Source organism: Suricata suricatta, chromosome 10 (assembly GCF_006229205.1).
Source record: "Suricata suricatta isolate VVHF042 chromosome 10, meerkat_22Aug2017_6uvM2_HiC, whole genome shotgun sequence".
In the NCBI taxonomy this organism is placed as follows: domain Eukaryota; kingdom Metazoa; phylum Chordata; class Mammalia; order Carnivora; family Herpestidae; genus Suricata; species Suricata suricatta.
The window spans coordinates 30,384,834-30,401,883 of NC_043709.1; the positions used below are offsets into that span (position 1 = coordinate 30,384,834).

Here is a 17,050-nt window from a genome sequence, read left to right on the forward strand (position 1 = left end):
GAGTGTTGAGAGTAGAGAGATCAGCTTTGGGACTTAAAAGGAGAAGCACAATGATCCCTGTTTGAGAGTCAGAAGACATGGAAGAACCTCGGGGGTCTGCAGCCAGCCAGCAATCAAGTCAGCTAGGGAATGCCATCAAAATCTGGCTAGGAGAAGAGGCATCATTTTCTGAGTTAACACTCCCTACAGACCAGCATTGGAGGCTGCATGTAACTGAAATCAGATGTTAGCTGGGCCTCCTCCACGTAATTCTAGGACTTTCTTTCCAACTTCATCTGGGAATTCCTTTTACTTTTCCTAGGTTGGAACGTTTGTTTCTTGAATCACATACTTCTCACTATTTTCTGGAACATACCAGATTGTATGTGAAGACCACATACAACTTTCCTCATTATTTTCTGGAACATACTACTTTCCTGAAAAGTTTTTTTGGAGGGGAGGAAAGATCTTGGGTACTTGAAAATGTCTTTATTATGTTATAAATATATACTTATCCCTTAGTTAACAATTTTAGTTCATTTCTGAGAACTCATTGTTAATCCAAAGTTGTTAAAAGAAAAGATAGCTTCATCTGTTTTAAGGGGGAAAATATGTTTTATTTATTTCCCAATGCAAAATAATACCCATATGATTTTCATAGAAAAATATATCAGTTGAGCAAATAATTATATAACTAAACTATAGCAATCTGAAAATAAATATACATGGTTTATAGGTGAAATTTAATAACACTGTACTCACCAAGGGAAGAAGAGTCAACTTGACAATGGGTGGTGGTTAGTGGAGGAGAGTATAGGAAGTAATTCTTTGAAAGAGTGGAGAATGTGATAGATAATCAACTTTTAGGCAGGTATAAGGTATCTGAAGAAGGGATGCTTAGTAATTTGAGACTGATAAAATAAATGCTATACATGACCACATTAAAAAAAAATTTTTTACATTTATTTATTTTTGAGAGACATAGAGATGCAGAGCACAAGTTGGGGAGAGGCAGAGGGAGAGGGAGACACAGAATCTAGAGGAGGCTTCAGGCTCTGAGATATCAGCACAGAGCCCAATGCAGGGCTTGAACCCACAAACCATGAGTTCATGACCTGAGCTGAAGTTGGACACTTAACTGAATGAACCACCCAAGCACCCCAATGACCAGATTTCTAAACACATGAACATAATATTTATGCACTAAAGGGTCATAGAAAACCATGTGTTTTCCTCCTTCTTGGCTATTCATTCATATTTAAGAATGGGGAACTAAAATGCTGACTGCACACTTTATGCTCTGGAGTTAGATGTGTGGATTGGGGGATTGAGACTGTGTGGTGACTGATGGGGGACACAGATTCTTACTTTAGAACCCCCAAACTATAGAAGCTGTAGGATTTTCCTTTTAGATTGATTTATTTCTCCAGAAATCACTACTCCAATCTTTTAGTAAGAAATGCATTTGATGGATGGCATAGGCTTAGCTATCAGTATTCTCAAAGTTCAATATGAAAGAAGGACTGGGAAATCCTGGTTCCCTCTGTATACTTTCAATTAATCAACTCTTCCGAATATGTCTCTAAGTCTAGTGCCAGGCTGACTCAATTTCTCCAGAGAACAAATTTCTTTTATACTACCAGCATGCAGGAAGATAGATACTAGCAAAAGGATGGAATTAAGTTGCCTAACTACTTCTTGAACAGACTTTCAAAAATCTTTCTGCTGTCTTGGTACCCAAGGCTACTGATTTGTGAATGTTTATGGTTCTCTGACACTTTTTCTCTTGTGTCATCTGGCATCTTTCTCTACAAAAATTTAGATTTCCACTTTTTCTTCTTTGCTTAAGTCAGTTACCAACTCATTCATTGGCTTTCTCACTTCAAAAATTTGTTGACATCTTTTATATACCATCATCTCTCATTCTTTTGCCCTTTCTAGTTTATTCATTATTATGCATTTACAGAAGTTTTGAAAGAAAAAGGGCAAACATGAGTTCATCTATAATATTTAACTAAAAGCTTTCTTCTTTCCTTTTCTCAAAAAAAAAAAAAAAACAACAACCAGAAGTTTGCTCACATCAAATGATTTCAAATTAAAATTTTCAGACCAAAGAGTAAAGAGTAAAACTGAAAGACTATAGTGACAAAAAAAAAATGAGAACTTAGGAAGTGTTCTAGTTGATCTGGAAGTGAAATTTGGGATAATGTTTATGGGTAGTTTAATTATTAAATGGAACCACAGACATTAATGTGTAGAAGAAAAGACTTCAGCGTTCATAAACATGGATTCAATTTGGGCTCTGCCATTTATTAGCTGTGTCACCTAGAAAAAGTTGCCTTATCACAATCCTAGACTTTAGCCTCTACTACAAAGCTGTCATCATCAAGAGAGTATGGTATTGGCACAAAAACAGACACATAGACCAATGGAATAGAATAGAGAACCCAGAACTGGGCCCACAAGTGTATGGCCAATTAGTTTTTTACAAAGTAGGAAAGAGTATCCGATGGAAAAAAGACTGCCTCTTTAGCAGGTGGTGCTGGGAGAACTGGACAGCGACATGCAGAAGAATGAAACTAGACCACTTTCTTACACCAAACACAAAAATAAACTAAAAATGGCTGAAAGACCTGATTGTGAGACAGGAAGCCATCAAAACCCTCGAGGAGAAAGTAGGAAACAATCTACCTGACCTCAACTGCAGCAATTTCCTACTTGACACATCCCCAAAGGCAAGGGAAACGAAAGCAAAAATGAACTCTTGGTACCTCATCAAGATAAAAAGCTTCTGCACTGCAAAGGAAACAATCAAGAAAACTAACAGGCAACTGACAGAATGGGAAAAGATAGTTGCAAATGACATATCAGATAAAGGGCTAGTATCTAAAATATATGAGGAACTCACCAAACTCCACACCCTAAAAACAAATAACCCAGTGAAGAAATGGGCAGAAGACATAAACAGACATTTCTCTAAAGAGGACATACAGATGCCCTATAGGCACATGAAACAATGCTCAACATCACTCATTATCAGGGAAACACAAATCAAAACCACACTGAGATACCACCTCACACCAGTCAGAGTGGCTAAAATGAACAAATCAAGAGACTGTAGATGCTGGCTAGGGTGTGGAGAGATGGGCACCCTCCTACACTGTTGGTGGCAATGTAAACTGGTGCAGCCACTCTAGAAAACAGTGTGGAAGTTCCTCAAAAAACTATCAATAGAACTCCCCTATGACCTAGCAATAGCACGCTAGGGATTTACCCAAGGGATATAGAAGTGCTGATGCATAGGGGCATATGTACCCCAGTGTTCACAGCAGCACTGCCAACAATAGTCAAATCATGGAAAGAGCCTAAATGTCCATCACCTGATGAGTGGATCAAGAAGATGTGGTACACACACACACACACACACACACACACACACACACACAATGGAGTATTACATGGCAATGAGAAAGAATGAAATATGGCCATTTGTAGCAAAGTGGATGGACCTTGAGGGTGTCATGCTAAGCGAAATAAGTCAGGCGGAGGACAGATGCTATATGTTTGCACTCATAGGTCTAACAGGAGAGCAGGAGAAACCTAATGGAGGACCAGGGGGAGTGGAAGAGGAAAGAGAGTTGGGGAGAGAGAGGGACGCAAAACCTGAGAGACTATTGAATACTGAAAATGAACTGAGGGTTGAAGGGGAAGGGGGAGGGGGAGGGCGGGAAAGAGGTGGTGGTGATGGGGAAGAGCACTGGGTGTTATATGAAAACCAATTTGACAATAAACTATTTTTAAAAAGTTGCCTTGGCTTCCTCCTTTGTAAAGTAAAGACAACTAATGACTATAAGGTTTTTGTGAGGATTAAAGTAGGTAATGTTAAGTGCTTAATCTAATATTTCACACAAACATGGTGCTATTTGCTAGTTATTACATAAATTTGGCTACCCATATTTTGTACTCCTGAAGAGTTCTAATTTCATAACACCATTTTTTGTTTTTATATAGGATGTATACAGTATACATAGTAAATACATTGTATAGGGTATGACCATCTTACATTGTATACAGTATGAGTGAGCAAGTGAAGAGGCACTGGCAGAAGAGGGATGTAGCAAGAAACATAAGGACCAGAATCTAAAGTTTCATCTTTGAAACCACCTATTCCCATTCTACTCTACCTGCTTTCCACATTGTAAAGACATTTCTACAAGTGGTGTGGGTGCTCAAAGTTATCTACTGAGGTCTCTTGTGGATGTAGAAAGGATTAGATCTACTTCAGGAGAAATGAGTAAAATTTACAGCAGAGCTAAACTGAGTGTCACAAAGGGTTGATGGTTATGAACTGACACTTCACTTGGCTTCTTTCACTAACTATTCTCTCCTTCTCTATGGCCTTCTTTGGGCTTTTAGAATTAAGTCTATCTTAAGAACCACAGGCAAACTTCCACCGGAGTTGCTGACCAGGGATCAAATGTACAGTATCATGTTTTGGTATTTGTGTGAAGTGCCCAAGGATCTCAAATCTTGCAAAAAAAAAAAAAAAAAAAAAAAACCTAGAACAATGCATGTGTTGGTCCTTCAATAAAATCAAATAGGTTTAAGGTCTAAATCTGAAACTTGAACTCCTAAAGGTAAGTCCTAAAAATTAAAAGCACTTTTCAATCATTTTCCAAGCCAGGAAAATTTCCCTTAACCCAGCCCCCTCCTCTCTCCATATATCTATATACCTATATATATATACCTCTCTCTCTATACACACACACACACACACACACATATACACATACATACATGTATGTACCTACACACACACACATACACACACACACACAACAATATATGTATCTATCTACCTCCTTCTCTGTCTCTCCATGGACACCATCATGGAATTTACTAAAGTAATTCTCTTATTTAAAGCCTTCTTTTTTCCTCTAAGTTGAGCATGGCTACAGACAGAATCAATGTTGGAATAATTTTGCAAATAATTTATACTGAAAATTTCAGTGGGAGGAAGAGAGAGAAACTCTGCATGTGTGTAAAACCTTACCTAAATAAACAATACTGCACGCACATACAAACACATTTTATTTTAACCATTTTCAATAGTTTAATTTACCCATTATTATTAACACCTTCAACTTATAACCATATTTATAGCCTGAAAATTTCCTCTGGGCATGGAGAAACACTCTTTTATTTGTTCCAGATTTTCCACCTCATTATCTTTAATAACATACTTTGTCTTCTCAGTTATTTGCAAGGAGAAAATGATTAAAAGGCAGTTACAGATAAGAGAGTCTTTAAGGACTTCAAGGAAAGAGATCTGGTTTGAGGTTGAGTTTACTATCTTCTTGATGCCTGATACAGACTGAAGTCAGGAACTTTTTGGTACACCAAGTTATAATTTAAAAATTTTCACAAGTGGAAATTGTGCTGGTGTATGGTAGTTTGGGGCCCAATCTAATCACGTTAGTCCATCACAATGGAAAACCTTTCCTGGCTGTGATCAGAGAGAAAGATGCAACAGACAAAAGGATCAGTGAGGTACAGCATGAGAAGGACTTGGTCTATTGCTGGCTTTGGAGATGGAGGACAGGGAGCACAAGATAAAGAATGTAGGTGGCCTCTAAATTTTGGAAAAGGCAAAGAAATGAATTCTTCCCTAGGACTTCCAGAAAGGAACTCAGTCCTGGCCAATACCTTAATTCTAGCCCAGTGAGATTATGTATCTGACTTCTGGCCCATAGAACTATAAGATAAATTTCTTTTGTTTTATTTTGTTTTATTTTATTTTATTTTTTCTGATCAACAGCCAGGCTTCTCCGCACTGACTGAGACTCAGCTTTATTTATGGTCAAATGTACAGGGGATAGCACAGATGTGGCATTTGCCTTAGACAATGATTTCTGATGATAAAATTTTTTGATAGGTAACAATTTACCAGAACATAGATTTGTAGAAGATTCATGCATAATCTTTTTTTTTTTGTAGGTTGTGGTAACTTTATTTTTTAAAACTTTCTTTTGTTTTAGATCACTAAGTAGGTAGTGACTTGTTAAGGCAGCTATAGAAAACTAACACACAAACTTCAGTAAATTTTATAATCTAAGCATTTACATAGTGTTTTGGCTGTGTTAAAATAGAAATTATCTTGAAAAAAACAAAGGATAAGTAATACAATTTTTCAATATTTCATATGAGAAGTCTAGGAGTCAATAAGTTTGTACATGAAATTTTTACTCACAAGAATGCATAAAGATATTTTAATCACAAATAAAAATTAAAACTCAAAAGAAACTTTCAGTCAAAAGTCAAGTAAGTTCTGGGGATGTAATGTGCAGGTTATGGACTATAGTTAATAATACTCTATTATGTCTTTGAAACTTGCTAAAAGAGTAGGCTTTAAAAGTTCTTATCAGAAGAAAAAAAGCTTTGTAATGATACAAAATGATGGGTGTTAACTTACTGTGATAATCTTTCACAATATATATTTATATCAAATAGTTATGTTGTGCCTCTTAAACTAATACAATGTTACATCTCAATGAAATCTCAATACAACTGAAAAATATTAAAGGGAATCTGGGTGGCTCAGTTGGTTAAGCGTACACGTCTTGGTTTCGGCTAAGATCATGATCTCACAGTTTTGAGTTCAAGCCCCACATCAGGCTCTGTGCTGACAGTGCAGAGCTTGGTTGGGATTTTCTCCTTCCTGCTCTCTGCCCTTCCCCTGCTCACACTGTCTCCGTCTCTCTCAAAAATAAATAAACTTTAAAAAAATAAAAAGTAAAACTGGAAAATATTAACAGTGCAAAAGAAAGTGTTTCATAATACCAAAGAATAAATCTTATGTAAATTTAAAAATAATATACAATATCTATTTTCACAAAGAAGATATCAAATTAATTTCTTCTTAGGTCTCAAAGTCGATACTAGTCATAGCTAAGTCCCAAGTGATCATATATTCTTATCAAGGCTTGAAGGAGTGACTTATAAAGCTGTTTGTGACATGTACTAAATATATTTCAATTCCAGGACTTTTGTATATGAATAAAACCAAATATCAAGATTCACAAGCATAAATTGAAGAAAATACATTAACATCTGGAAATTTACATCATGGGAAGAGATGGAGTAACGGAAAACAAAGGAATAAATGACTCATCTTCTGGGAATGTTTGCTTCTTGGAAACTAAAGGCAATTTTCCTCTAAAGCAGTGAATTTAAGGGTGGCTCAGTCAGTTAAACGGCTGACTTCAGCTCAGGTCATGATCTCGCAGTTTGTGGGTTCAAGCCCTGCATCAGGCTCTGTGCTCATAGCTTGGAGCCTGGAACCTGCTTCAGATTCTGTGTCCCTCTCTCCCTCTGACCCTCCCCTGCTCACACTCCGTCTCTCTCTCAAAAATAAATAAAACCATTAAAAAAAACTGCATTAAAGTGGTGAACTTAATGTAAAAGTAGAATAGATTAAAACAAAACTAACATACTCAAATGAAATTCCTATAACATAGAATAATCAGGACAGTTTCTATAATAACATGCTATTTGTTAACATATTTAATTAGTACTCAGAATAAGGCACCAAGTATGTTTAGATCTCTACTGTGCAGAACAGTCTGTTAGGTACTGTAAGATATTTCAGAAAATTTGGTCCCTGACATTAAAGAGTTTAAATAGTCCCTGGGAGTCAAGATAAATACAAGTGAAACCATGTAGAATTACATGACAATTATCAAAAAGTGCACAATATTGAAATGACATAGAAGAATGACAGGAGTAAAATGTGATTAGTCAGGGAAGAGAAAAGACAGACAGCCATATCCAGAAGTAAATAGGGTTGCCAGGTGCACAGTGCAAATGGAGATATACTGAGAAAGCCACTTTCAGAGAAAAAATATGTCCCCTACCAGGTAGGTCGTCAAGATGACTTAAATTTTCACCATTCATCTGACCTGTCAGCTCTTCATCTATCCAGAAAATATTTATTGAATCTTATACACCAAGTTGTATGCATGTCAATGTAAGTATTTTCCTTTCTTTCTCCCTCTTTTTCTTCAGTTTTAGGTCATTTTAAATATGATTGTTCTGTGGAAGAGATAGCATAGAAAATCATTATTAGATCCTAACATGTAATTATGACCCACATTTTCCTCTTCTCCCTCTTTCTCACTTCACTGAAGAATTACACTTACATTTTAGTTCATGTGCCAAACACTCATTGTCTACACTACTGCCAGAGCAACCTTCTTTTTTTTTTTTCCAGAGCAACCTTCTAAACTCATAATTCTCATTATCTTCTCATGATATTGATTGCCTCTCAAAGTTTATCTACACAGTGGCTCAGTTCTCCAGCGCCCTAAAAGAATAGCTGAAGTAAAATGACGAAAAGTTTAGACATATATGGTGAATAGTCCAAGAAATGACCTGAGCTTGACCACTTTTATGAAATCTAGAGGTCCTGGTAAAACATCCACATGAGAGACATATAGGTAATGATATAATGGAGCATGGGTGCATCAATATATTTTTGAAATGTATCATTTTCTGGAAAGAAATATAATAGTTTAGCCTTTGCTATGAGTATGATTGATCTACATACAATCACCAGGAGTTTGGAACTTACACATTTAGCAATCAATCCATAAAAATTAGCACGTCATAACATGAATTTTAAGGAAAAGTAGCAAAGAACAAGGAATTGTTTCCTGGAAATTCCTATAGGGTGGCAGAAAAAAAGGAAATCATTAAAAGAGCATTAAGGAGAGAAATAATAGAAGAAATGAATCTTATAAAATTTGTATTACTGTTTTTAAATAATTTCTATTTCATTTGCAGTCAGACCTTGTGTATGGGATGATGGAAAGTAAAATAATGTATTCTATGAAATTACTCCTGATTCTTTTCTGGGTCAGGAGGGTTTTGATATTAAGCAGGCTAAATGGTTCCAATTCTTCTTTTCTTGAAATTAAATAAACCAGAGCTGCTTTTTTGACTGTTTATAAAAGAAGAAAATGAGCTGCCAAGACAAATTACTAATATTGTGTATCTTTGAATTTGTCATAGAGGGACTTTTAACAAGTCCTAGCATGACATCTTGTTTTTGCATAACCCAGCCAAATAACTTCCCAAATTTCTTATTCTTAAAACTGGTCATTAGCACAAGCTGGTAACCTGACTACAGAAATAGCCAAGACACATTGCTTATTCAGCCACTGGAACAAACTGAGTTGCTTTAAGTGATTTTACCTACTGACTCATTAAAATGAACCATCATAATCCAATCTTACTTATGCTGAAGGAGCTAACAGCTAACGGTGTTTTATTTGATCAACAAGAGTTTATATAGAACTTGCCTATGAAGAAAAACATCATTTTAGGATGTTATCCAAGAACATAGACCCTACAAGAAGAGACAGGAATCAAGAAATAAAAAGGCAAAAGAGGAAAGTTTATACAGTCCTGCAACCTTTAAATTCCCATTATTGAAGTGTTTGAGTTGATCTGCCCAGAGATGGCTCATGGTTCCTCCTTCCCTGACTCCCGAACTCCAAAGCGCACCACAACCTCTGCTTCTACTGTTAATTTCCCTTCTGTTTCTTTTTAAAATATTTTTTTAAAGTTTACTTATTTTTGAGAGAGAGAGAGAGAGAGGCAGAGAGAGAAGGAGAGAGAGAGAATCCCAAGCTCCACACTGTCCTCACAGAGACTGATGTGGGGCTCTACCTCACAGATCATGAGATCATGACCTAACCCGAAACCAGGAGTCCAATGGCCAACTGACTGAGCCACCCAGGTGCTCCAAGGACCCATCTGATTATATTTGGTCCACCAGATAATCAAAGGATAAATTTTTATCTAAACATTGTTAATATAATCACATCTGTAGGAGTCCTTTGCCTTATGAAATAACATATTTAAGTAACATATCCAAGATTAGGATATGGACATCTTTTGAAAGCCATTATTCAGCTTACCGCAGTCACTATACCAGGGAACTCTTAACTGGAGAAGACTCAGCCGATTAATGAACTTCTTTACTTATATCTAACCTGCTACTTTTATAAAAATGTTTCACTATATTGATGCATATTTTGGCAAGTGCCAGTTCTCTGATCTTTGTGTCTTTCACTTGTAAAATGGAACTAATGCCCACTTAAGTAATAGGGATATTCTGAGGATTAAATGACATAGTATATGAAGAGCAGTCCCCACTGCATCATGCAAGAATGCGGTGGCATTGTGCTAAAAAGTGAGTCTTCAGTGCAGAGGGGATACATTCAATTTACTGTTGCATGTTTGCAGTACAGTGGAATTCCATACTAGTCACACTGGAACAACTTGAATGAAATTGCATGCTTGATGAGAAAAAAAGAATGTAAAAATATATACCATTCCAGCCAATGGACATGTGAAAGAGTGAATCTCCTCTTCATTGGTAAGCTTCAATGTTCTTCAGCCTCTCAAAACATGAGCCTCCTGGTATCGACTGTGTAAATATATACACTTCTTCTTCAGATATTATTGCAATTATAATTACGTGTCTGTTTTTATTTAAGTAAATCTGACAAGAACATTAGTTTCCCACAATACCAAGCATGTAGTCAGTGCTCAATATATGACAGCTGTTATTATTATGCAAATAAATGTTTGTTAAAAAAATTGAGCCCTCATCAATAAACTGGCAACATGTAAGAACAACAGCCTAGTGGAATGAACAGGTTTCAAAGGCAGATACAGCTGAGTCCAAATTCCAAATTTTCTAGTTAGCTTTTCCTTTGATATTTTACTTAATCTCTCTAAATCTCAACTGTATCATTTTAAAAATGGAAATTATAATTTGATTCCTTTAGAAGTGAGGATCAAATGAGAAAATGTACTTAGACTCCTAGAATAATTTCTGGTAATAAATGGCAACTATTATTATGTAAATGAATATTTTCTTAATTTATAAATATTTAGAAAATAACTTTCCAAATAATAAATATAAGTGGTATAGATGGAAAAAATGAATTGTTTACATTCCATCTGAGCAGATCACCAAGGTTTCTGAAGTATATAAACTTAAAGGAACCCTGGTCAATTACAAATTGTTTATTACGGAATACATTTTCGATACTGGTACTAGTAAGAATATTTAGGGTCTTTTGCATGGTCACATACATAAATGTTAATGTACCTTCAACGATGAGGTTTTCAAGAATACAAGGAAATACTAGTAGCACAGTGCTTCATGTTAGCAACAGCACAGTCATCCTATGTTCTAGGTCTTCTGAGGCTGGAAAATATAACCGTCTCTGCAGATGATTGACTAAATATCCCTCCCCTCAACAATTGTAGCTTGACTGACTAAACTTCTCTATTTTCACCAAACATTTAATTTGGAAAACTTGTCAAGTCACCACAAAAGTACCTGTGTTCCTTATGTTGAGTCAGTTTTAAGTTCTCCCTGGATCTTGTACATCTTTGATCCAATTCATACCTGGAGCAGTGGGGACTACAAAAGGAAAAAAAGATCCACCTTTAAAATGAGTCTGCATATGTTGTGAACTCACTCGATTGCCTGTCCCATGCCCTACTTCTGAACTTTGTGTAAATATCCAAGGGTTCTTTGCCTTTTTCTATTTGAAGACATAATAGAGGCTCCCTGCTCCCTTCCCACTTGCCCTTCCATGGAGTTCAGGCTACATTTAAATTTCTCATAACTTCAACCATGCATTAAGGTCATGAGTAAGATGTTGTCAGCCTCACAGACTCTGTCCTTTGAGCTACATCTTGGCCATACTTAAATATTCGCGATTTTCAGAGACCTTCTGATAAGTTGCTCCTAGATATGATCCAATATATGAGCCATCTATCAAAGGAGATAACTAAGGAAAAAGAAATAATTATCAAAAGAAAACACATCAAAAATATGAAAGCACTGTACGGGTAACTATTAAAAAATTGTAATTTTATGGAATAATACCCTTATTTCCACTCCCTGAGACCTGCACAACCTGCCTCAGTTACCCTTGTGTGTGCTGACATTAGGTACATCCATTCTAGGAAGGCTTGGAGACATGGCCTCCATGGTAATTACTTCAGTTGCTTTTTAAAAGTTTTAATAATTCTCTTTCAAGTACTGGTTTTTCCATTTATTATAAATGTTCTGATCTATAATCAATTGTTATCTTTTTCTCAGCTCTTTACCCTTATGCTTTCTTTTTCATTGCATTTAGTGTTCAATTTTGAGAAGAAATCTAAAGGAGTTTAGGAACCCATATGGCTACCTGAAAGTAGAGTGTCCTATGACCCAGCAATTGCACTACTAGGAATTTATCCAAAAAATATAAAAATGCTGATTCAAAGAGGCACATGCACCCTGATGTTTATAGCAGCACTATCAACAATAGCTCAATTATGGAAAGAGCCCAAATGTCCATTGACAAAAGAATAATTATATAATATATATATATTACTTGGTGATTAAAGAGTGAAACCTGGCCATTTGCAACAATGTGGATGGAACTAGAGGGTATTATGCTAAGTGATATAAGTCAGTCAGAGAAAGATACACATGATTTCATTCATATGTGGAAATCTGAGAAACTCAACAGATGAACATAGATAGGGGAAAAGAAGGAAAAATAAGATAAAAACAGAAAGGGAGGCAAACCATAAGAGACTCTTAAATACAGAGAAAAAAACTGAGGGTTGCTAGAGGAGAAGTAGGTAGCAGGATGGGTTAAGCGGTGATGGGCATTAAGGAGGGCACTTTTTGGGATGAGCACTGGGCGTCATATGTAAGAGATGAATTGCTGGGTTCTACTTCTGAAGCCAAGATTACACTGTTTGTTAACTAACTTGAATTAAATTAAATTTAAAAATTAAAGGAGGAAGAGGAGAAGGAGAAAAGAAAGAACAACAAGCAGCAACAGTAGAAGGAGGAAGAGAAAGAAGAAGGAAGAAGAAAGGAGAAAGGAGAAAAATAAAGAAGAAAGAAGTGTTTTAGGTCCTGAGACTGGAGCTCAGTAAGAAGGTTGGTTGAGATGAAGTGAAATAGATGAAAATGAGAGAGATAAGAATTAAGCCAGAAAGATCATGTAGGATTTTTGAAAGCACATCAATCAGATTTATTTTATTTCTTGCAAAATTTTCAAAAGAGGATACAAAATCCAGAAAATGTGAAAAAATATTCCTCATATTCCCCATTGTTGTGCAATTTTGTCAGTTCCAATCTGTCTTTCATTAATGTCAGACTGCCCTCAGAAAAACAATGTGTCCTTGAAAAAAAATTTTCTTAGATTAGGAAGCACTGAATATTTAAATGTTTAAAAATTATGTATCAGTAGGTTTTGTTTAATTTCATGTGACAGGAAACCCAATCTAAAAGGGATTAAGAAGGGCTTAAGAACAAAAGGAAAGTAATTGGCTTATGTATCCTAAAAATCAATTATTTGATGGGTTAAGGGGAGTGGGAAATACAGGCTCCCAATTATGGAAAGAATAAGTCACAGGGATAAAAGGTACAACATAGGAAATGTAGTCAATAGTACCATACTAATATTGTATAGTGACACATGATAATGGTAACTATACTTGTGAGCATAGTTTAATGTATAGCGTTGTTGAATCACTATGTTGTACACCTGAAACTAATGTAACATTGTGTGTCATTGTATTTCAATAAAAATAACTTTTAAAATAATCCATTTTTTGAGCTTCTACTGCATCTTAATTGGGGACTAAACAATGTTACTTGGATCTAGATTCTTCCATTCTGTTCATTCATCATGCTTCTCTACTGTCAGATTTCATGCCTTCTCTTTTAGGCAGCTGTTGTATTGTTCCTCAATCAAATCTAATAGAAAAAGAACAAGAATTTTTGGAAAGATCTATCATGTTACTAATTATTACTATGTCACATACAAACTCCTGAACTTTTCACAAATGGCCATATCCAAGGGGATGGAATATGCTTATTTCTCTCAGTTCCTCTCCAGTAGAACACCCCTGAATGAATCTCCAAATGGTGGTACCAGAAATAGGGTGAAGTGATGTTTGACAGCAAATAGATAACTTAGGAAATGTTCATCTACCCCATTTTGTCATCCAATCATCTTTTAAAATATCTCTATCTCCACAAATAACTTATGCTGTGTCCCACAGAAAACACAATATCCTCACCTTTCCCAAAGCAATAACAATCTCATTCACTTACTGCATATAGCTGTTAAGTACAAAATATATGTTCAGCGCACAGTCTTCTCAATCTGTAACTCCTCTTGGCACAGAGAACTAATGCTATATAATGAGTTTACTGAATACCAAAACATCCGATACACGTTTCCTTGCTAACTTGCCATTGGGGAAGGGATACAACATACAGCAGTTGCTCCTACATAACTCATCATATCTTGCTGATAGGAAAAAGACATTTCAACCCAGAAGTGAAGTGGTTCCTTGGTCAACAAGTCTAGTTGTCCTGGCTGTGCTCTCCAAGAGGATCTTTCTTTCATTGTTGAGATGGAAATGATTCATGACAGGTTAATACATTACTTTACTAGTGGGGATGATGAGGGAAAGAATATCCACCATATCTTCTTGCACACAGGGATTACCTATCTAAAGTACAGAATATTTCTGATCCATCTATTTTTCTTACTGTAGAAAAACCTGATATTTATAGGTTTTGCCTGTATCTGGTGTCTATATGCTTTGAAATATTAGTAAAGTTTGATGTAAGGTGAGATCTATGATTTTAGTGGGTCTACTTTGATAATTCAATTTATTGAGTTAAAACAATTGTTTTCCATGACCATATCTGAGATGAATAATGTAATTCTTTATCAGTATACTTTAACTCAAGTTCTGAAACCTGATGATAATTTTCAGGTTTGAGAGAACTCTAGCTCTTTGTTTGTAAGGAGTGAAATTTCTCTAATAGTAAAATTTATTTATACTCTTGATATAATTTTAGCCTATTTCCATTCACTCTATATCATGAGGTAGTAAAGAAAGATATGAAGAATCAAGTGTTCAAATCTGAAAATCACCCTTGAATTTCCTCTCTTCTGGATATTGACTATGTCCACTATTTGACTTTGTGTTCTCCTAAAAAAATGTGTTGAAGTCCTTACTCTTGGTACCTCAGAATGTGACCTTATCTGCAATTAGGGTCATTGCAGATATAATTAGTTAAGATGAAGTCATACTAGAATGGGCCCTAAATCCAGTATTACTGGATAGAAGGCACACAGACACAGAGAGAATGCCATGTGAATGGAGGCAGATTCAAGGGATACACCTACAAACCAAAGAACATAAAAGAATTGTTGACAATAGCCAGACAATATAAAGAAGTCATGGAATAGATTCTCCTTCAGTGCTTCCAGAAGGAATCAACACTGCTAACACCTTGATTTTAGACTTCAGCCTCCAGAACTGTGAGACAACAAATTTCTACTGTTTTAAGCCATCCAAGTTTGTACTTTGGTACAAGTTGGTACTTTGTTATAGTAGCCCTAAGAAACGAATACAGTCACAACGCACAGCCAATAGCATTAGCCCTGAGCTGAATGTTTTGTTTTGTTTTGTTTTGTATCTGTTCTCCTGCACTGCATATTGACAATGGGAGTAATTTATCCCCTTCTTGGGTCATGACTGCTTAAGTGGAAATAAGTACCATTCTTGTTAAGTGTCCCACTTCTGAGTTTGCTTGAGTCAATCGTAGCCTAGAGCAGGGAATTTGGCTTTTCTAACCCTGTCAATGTATTTGCAGCTATCTCAGATTTCAGACTGCAGGTAAAGCGTCATTATACAAAACAATATCCTCTGATTTGTTTTCAGATGGAACAGATCCAGTTTAAAACTTTCTAGTTCTTGTTTGACCTTACTAAAGGCTACACTATGCTAAATTTTTCAGAACATTTCCCTTGTCCTGTATGTAGCCTTGTTCGGCACAAGACACAGAGTGGACTATTTAACCAGTTATTTTGCTTTTGCTTAATCAAAATTCTTTTCAAGTCTGTAATTGAGAGACCTATACTGCCCATCATGGGACCTCATAAGCTTAGCCAAACTACATACACAGTATAGTTCCTGTTCAAAAGCTGGCACAACCACTCAAATATGGCTCAAGATTTTTCCACGTTGGTTTATTTTACTGCCTTTCCAAATGTAGTTTGACCAGGTCTCTAACACTATTCACTGTGACCTAATTATTTGTCTCTATGATCTGCTACTCTGTCCTAGTTCTAAGTCTCACAGAAGATCTCAGCACAGAGCCTGACGCGGGGCTCGAACCCATGAACCGCGAGATCATGACCTGAGCCGAAGCAGACTCTCAACGGACTGAGCCACCCAGTTAGTCTCATTCCTAAATGAAATACAGTAGATGGATTAATACCAAGTGCTTAACTACAAGTCTGAGTCATATGCTCCGGCCTCCACACCTCCAAAAATACATGGGATCATTATGAGGAAGGACTAAATGGCCATTTGCAGAAGTGAAGTATATTGAATGCAGACTGTCAGAAAATGTGCAAATGACGGAATTAAAACATTTTTATTAATTTATATTTGAAAAATATATAATGCCTACAGAAGAAAATAAAAATCACTGGACCAGATAAAAAATTGCATTTGTATGCCCATCAATGATGGATAAAGACTGTAGCATAACCATATAATGGAATATTACTTGGAATAAACTTTGGTGGATGAGTCTAAAAATAATTTTTGAGAGTTTGGGTTGCTATAACAAAATGCCATAGACTAGGTGGCTTAAACAACAGGTATTTATTTCTGACAGTTCTGGAGGCTGAGAAGTCTGAGAACAAAGTACCAGTAGGTACTCCCTCCCAGCTAGAACTCTCTCGTTGCCATGCAGATGGCTGCCTTTTTGCTGTGCCCTCATAAAGTAGGAAGAGAAAACTCTGACCCCTCTTCCTCTTCTTATAAAAACACTAATCCCATCCTGGGGGCCCCACTGTTATGACCTGATCTAAACAATTATCTCCCACAGGCTCCACCTCTATCATATTAGGGGTTCAGACCTCAACATATGAACGTGTGGATGGGACAC

General features: G+C 36.2%; 1 protein-coding gene across 1 annotated transcript in view; it reads right to left on the reverse strand.

The window, feature by feature from the left end:
* The window catches only part of TMTC3 (transmembrane O-mannosyltransferase targeting cadherins 3), a 103,925-nt gene that overhangs the window by 30,924 nt on the left and 55,951 nt on the right, over nucleotides 1-17,050 (reverse strand). The window contains exons 15-19 of the mRNA XM_029955357.1: nucleotides 11,396-11,479; nucleotides 11,162-11,260; nucleotides 10,375-10,471; nucleotides 8,609-8,700; nucleotides 7,893-8,353 (exon numbers count right to left, since the gene is read on the reverse strand). The gene's annotated coding sequence lies outside the window, so the exon portion shown is untranslated. The remainder of the gene's footprint in view (nucleotides 1-7,892; nucleotides 8,354-8,608; nucleotides 8,701-10,374; nucleotides 10,472-11,161; nucleotides 11,261-11,395; nucleotides 11,480-17,050) is intronic.